This window comes from Notothenia coriiceps, unplaced genomic scaffold (genome assembly GCF_000735185.1).
Source record: "Notothenia coriiceps isolate Sejong01 unplaced genomic scaffold, NC01 NC01_scaffold00037246, whole genome shotgun sequence".
Lineage (NCBI taxonomy): Eukaryota > Metazoa > Chordata > Actinopteri > Perciformes > Nototheniidae > Notothenia > Notothenia coriiceps.
In genome coordinates this window covers 20,906,098-20,911,905 of record NW_011369947.1, presented here as the reverse complement: position 1 = coordinate 20,911,905, position 5,808 = coordinate 20,906,098, and positions in this window count along the sequence as shown.

Below are 5,808 nucleotides of genomic sequence, written 5' to 3'. Positions count from 1 at the left end.
AAGGAGTATAACAAGGCAAGGTCATTTCCTTGACCTAAGAGATAGCCATATCCACAGTAGCAGAATATTTTTACCATTTAAACATCGTCCCTTGTTTCTTCTCGATTTTGTACTACGAGGATAGCCCTCACTATAATCTACAATATTTATTTTAAGAACACAAGACACCTTAAACTAAAAGAATGGCTCCCCCAAACCAACACCCCTAACTTGATATTGATCCGTAGCCTTGTGGTGATGTTCATCCTTAATTTTGTGTCTTATCGTGAATCATTCCAACACTGAAAACTCCCCTTAGACACCTGTAATGACAGAGATGTTTCCTTCACATCTGATAGGCATGTGCTGAGATGTGTGTCAAGGATAAGTGCAGCACGCTTGCTCTGTAATCAGCTGTTGTGGGGATGTGAATTTTGAAGATGCTATGTGACTTGTTCAGAAATACCCCCGTGGTATCAACATACCAATGGCACACGCAAGATGACATCACATGTAACAAACAAAGGATGAGGTGAGATTGGCTGGTGAGGATTAGCATGCAATCGCAATGAAGATACAGTAGATAGGACCTTTGTACTGTGGCCTGTTTCCTTTAAAAAAATCTGAGTTTCAGGTTTATTTCCATTATCCAACATTAGATGTGCACTTTTACTGTTAATATTAATATAAAAGGAAAAAGTGTTTAATTGAACACATACTGTATAGGTTAGTCAATCCTTTTCCAGCTCATGAACAAAACATTTTTGGAGATACAAAGGATGGTAGAAACCTTAATTAGATGATGAAATGTATGGTTTGTGCATTGTAATGGGTTTGGTATTTTTGACCATACTTGTGTTGGAGTCACTGGTGCCAGGTAACAGATAAGATGGACCTTGTAGATGTTCCCTAATCCCATGGTTAAACCTGGGCCGAGGGTTACACAACATTGTTTTGCCTCTATCCTGATGACTTGATTATTTCTGTGTATAAAGCCGAGTGAATGTATTGTTACCTTAAGTTTTCTGTATGTCTTTGCCAATATGTGTTGTACTATCTTCTCTGGTATCAGATTTGTGTCGTAATAAATATACATTGAGGGCCATGGAGTTAAAACTGACCTGCTGTAGCCTTCAAGTTTTAAATGCCATAAGGTTTAAAATTAAAATGACATTGTATTATATTATTAGAGTTGTTATCTTAGATTTGCTTGGTATTACCATGAAGGCCACATTCTCTGTAATATAACTCCTGAGGTTTATTTTGTTGGGTGTCTCATTAACTGTATTCTTGGGAAACCCTGCCGCAAGTTTCTTTTGCGTCACGATTCAGAGACAATTCCGCTGAGTCCCCAACAGACTTCTGTGCCTCAAAGGAAATATTGCTTCCAAACAGCTTCACTGTGAACTCAGTGGTCTTCTTACCACTTGATGAGCATGGAGACGAAGTAGTAAAACAAACATCTCAGGGTCCAGCGCAGCAGTGTTGCGGTTGTGCTTTTTTAGTGTCTTGCACTTTTGTGGTAATCTACAGCTTAGGCCTCTTGATGTTTTGAGGTCAACAGGCCTGCTTCACGTCACTACAGCTTGTGTTGACATGGAATACATTAACACTGTTTGGCTAATGTTACCACACCAAGCTCAGAGCTATGAGTGTGTACCCTTTACATCGATCGTTCTGCTTAATTAAGCATATTTGAGAAGGAAACAGGCCTTTGGTGTCACGATGCGTGGAAAAGGTAGGACCCAAATGCAGAATTTAACAAAAAGCGAGCTTTATTAAATCATAAAAGCTGTGGCAAAAAAGGCAGTATCCAAAATATCCAAAAACAAACGAGCAGCACAAGGAACACGGACCGTGGAAACATGGAGGGNAGCTTTATTTGTATAGCACTTTCCATACACCTGAGGCCTGTACTACGAAGCTGGTTCAACCTAACCTGGATATGTTTGAGTTAGCCGGTTGGCCTAATCCAAAAGGATTAGGCCAACCGGCTAACTCAAACATATCCAGGTTAGGTTGAACCAGCTTCGTAGTACAGGCCTCAGGTGTATGGAAAGTGCTATACAAATAAAGCTTTATTATAATAATAATAATAATAATAATAATAATCATTCTGTGTGACTGGCGAAGCCACACACAATCTAGTATTCAACATACTTGTTAGTGTGAATGCTTTGCCACAGCATTCCACTATAGTTTTTCGAATCTTTAATCTTATTATTTCAACCAATAGTTCGGCTCTCAATAACTTCAGCATACTTTCAGCTACAGAAACCATTCAAATATCAAAAATATTCAGCCTTTTCAGCACATGATGGGAAACGTTCACCTTTTTCAAAATATTTTATACTTTTTGAGCTTTTTTTAACATGTAACTCAATGGGACGAACCTTAAAATCCTCTTTTACCTACACCGTGCGCAAAATGCTACTCCTTCCACATACTTTCATCTACAGAAACCATTCAAATATTAAAATGTTCAGCTCCTTCAGGACATGTGCGCTATGACTGTTCTGGTTTACGACATTTATACTTTTTGAAATATTCAGCTTTTTAAACTATTTTTTTAACATGTAACTCAATGGGAGGAACCTTCAAATCCTCTTTTACCTACACCTTGCGCCAAATGCTACTCCTTCCACACACTTTTCAGCTAGAGACATTCCAACTTTAAAATGATCACAAGACCTTCAGCTATAAAAAGTATTCTTCAGATTTTTTATATGTTTTATACTTTTTGAGATATTTAACTTAGTTTGGAGCTTGGCAAAGAGGCCTTCTTCAGATTTTAACATTAGTGTGTATTGCGCAGCTCGTAAAGGCTAGAGTGCTTTGATCTCAAAACAGAGTGGAGGACAGCTTGAAGTTCGCCCAATTTTTATTTTTAAACTGCCATAATTCCCAAACCCTACACTCCTTGGACATAATTTTTCATGACAAACGTAGGAAAACCTCTCGTAGATTGGAAAGTAAAAAAAAAATTCAGCAAAATAATTAAACAAAATGCCTCTTGAGGGCATGAAGTAGGGCTGTGCAATTAATCGTATTTTAATCGCGATTACGATTATGGCTTGCGACGATTATGAAAACAGCATAATTGACAAAATACTATTATTTTGCTGGGTGTGCTTTCACCCCTCCCTATAAAGCCCACTCGGCCACGTGGGAGTGACATGTGTTGTGAGTGTTCAGCGCGAGCGAAGATGTCAGAACAAGAGCAGCAACTCGTTAAAAAGAAGGGTCGGCAGGCCTCTCCTTCCCTCCCCCCTTCTTGGCTTGGCACTTGGAACCTTCCCTCCGGGCCCCATCCTTTTAACGAAGCCTGAGGGACGGCCGCTCGAGACGGGTCCCTGTGCCCGTGCAGGCCCCGATTAGGATATCCGCCACACTTTTACAAAACATTTTATTTGACACGTTTCAGAGGCTTTGCCTCGTCACCGACGGCTACGAAACCGAAACCCGTAACTGTAGTCCTTGAGGGACTCATAAAATAATTTATAGAGTTGAAACCTCTCCTCAACCTCCCTGTTTGCTGTGTAGTTTAGTGTAGAGGTGTAGTCGGCGTCGAATTTATATTATAAAGGAACTGACGGGAATCGGATGCCCTTTAACCACAGGGATAGTGGTATTCTCACTCTCACTTTGTCGAATTGCCTTCCGAAACGAAGGCAAATTTCAGCATGTGTAATACTCATCGTCGGCCAAAGATAAGCATTATACCGGAAAAGCGTGGAGATTACGATAGCGATAACCCATTAGGGGGACGCGGGGACGGCGTCGTCGACCTTTGTTGAACATCAGGTGCGGGTGGGCGTTCCAACCGGGAGGAGCCCGGAGGAAGGCATATTTATCCTTCCTCTGGGCGTTAGACGAGGGAGAAAAAAAAGTCGTTTGATCGTGTCAATTACTTCGTGTCGGTTAACCTCTTAGTAGTACTCGTTGTGACGCCAGGCACCAACAGGGAGTACCACCGGGACCCCAAGTACTTTACTCAATACTGGTGGACCGTTCTCTTATTTTCGTCATACGCTTAGGACGGCCCCCAGTCTTCGTGATCGCATGCGCCGAGATTTGGTCTCCCATCTTACGTGTGTCGACGCAGCAGAGGGAAGCCCACTGTCCTTTCGCCTCTCGCCTGTGAGAACGGAACGACAACCGGCTCTCCTGGCTACCGGGGCAGGTCCGAATACGCGCTTTAACCCAATACCATTTATTGGGGTTAAACACAAGACACTTTGCCTTTCCTAAAAATGTAACAAAAACCAATGAAAGTTAACGAAACAGAATTTACATTTAAATCCAATTGAAGGACAAAACTTCAAACACGGATTACTTTGTTGTACGGCTCTTTTTTCATTATAGAAGATGTATTATTTATTGCTGTTTCATTTCTTTACTTCACATCCAATACAAATTTACAAGCCCTTAAACTGGCACATCTACCAGGAGAACTCAACGGGCATGTCGGTTACCGCATGTTCGGTAACGAGGCAAAGTACAAAAAAAATGTACAAAAAGTGTTTGTAAAAGTGTGCGATCCTCATATCCTTATGAAGTTAAGCCAAGCAGTACTAGACATCTACACTAAAACGGGGCTCGTGGGAACCCATTTATTGGCATGTCGGTTAGTGTTACGCATGTTACGCACTGCAGTAACCATTCTTTGCCGGGGGCTTGTGTACCATGGGCCAACACCGATCTTTCCTAGGCAGAACACATTTTGAGAGGGCTCTCAACCGACTTACAAATGCAAACCGTCCGTCGGAAAGTCAATGCTAGCAATTGTAAGTCACCCGGTGTCCGTTTACTACCGCTCTTCGATTTGATAGATAATTAATACAGTTACTGTCCCTCACACTAACAACTTTATCCCACAATCGCCAGAACAACCGACAAGTTTCTTCTTACTGTTGTCGTGACATCTAGTGGTTGTGATACCAAATAAAAAATAAGTGTCCGTTCAGTTGCAACAGCGTCATTTTCAGGGTTCTATCGAGGACCACGTTATTTACAAGGGAACGTTACAAAAATGATAATACAGACTACAAAAGAGAATTATAACGACGACGTAATTACACATACAACGTAGTACAATGACGACATCTACACAAAGGCTCGGCGAGGCTAATGTTGCTCAATGTTGCTCTTGCACTACAGTATAAATGTGATCTGCCTAGGAAAGATCGGTACCGGTGACCCATGGGGCTTGTGCCGTCGGAGGTCCCTTACGAAGAAAGTGTTGAAGCGGCAGAAACTTTCTGAAGTACACAAAGCGTTCCTGCACTGACTGTGCTATTCTACGATACCATCGTCGGAACGAGAACAACAACCCGGACCACTTTTACCCTGAGCCGACCGAATCCGACAGGAAAAGTCCGGTGACAGGGACCCGTCGCCTCCATCCCGTCTTCATCCTCCTTAAGGCAGAGCATCGAAAACACGTGACAAAACTTTACGCGCGAGGATTTAATCGGGTGTGAGCGTAACGTCTACTCTGTCTACCTGAAAACTTAACCTTATCTAATGTTTTTATTAGTAGGAGGGTGAGCCTCACTTTTAATATATAAAACCCGAAAAACCGGAGACGGTATTAACACACAGGACCACACACACGCCTGACAGTGAGGACAACTGTGCCTGTGGAGTCGCTTTGTCACGGGGTGACGGGTGGTCCGGTGCGGGGCTGTGTACCCCACTACGGCCGGTAGTGTTTCGAAACTACGAAGTTCACGTAATAAGACCGTGTCCTTCTAATCAAATGTCCTGTAATTGCTATTTTGTCTTATAACAACAAGATAAAAATCTGTGTAGAGCGCTAGCTGACCC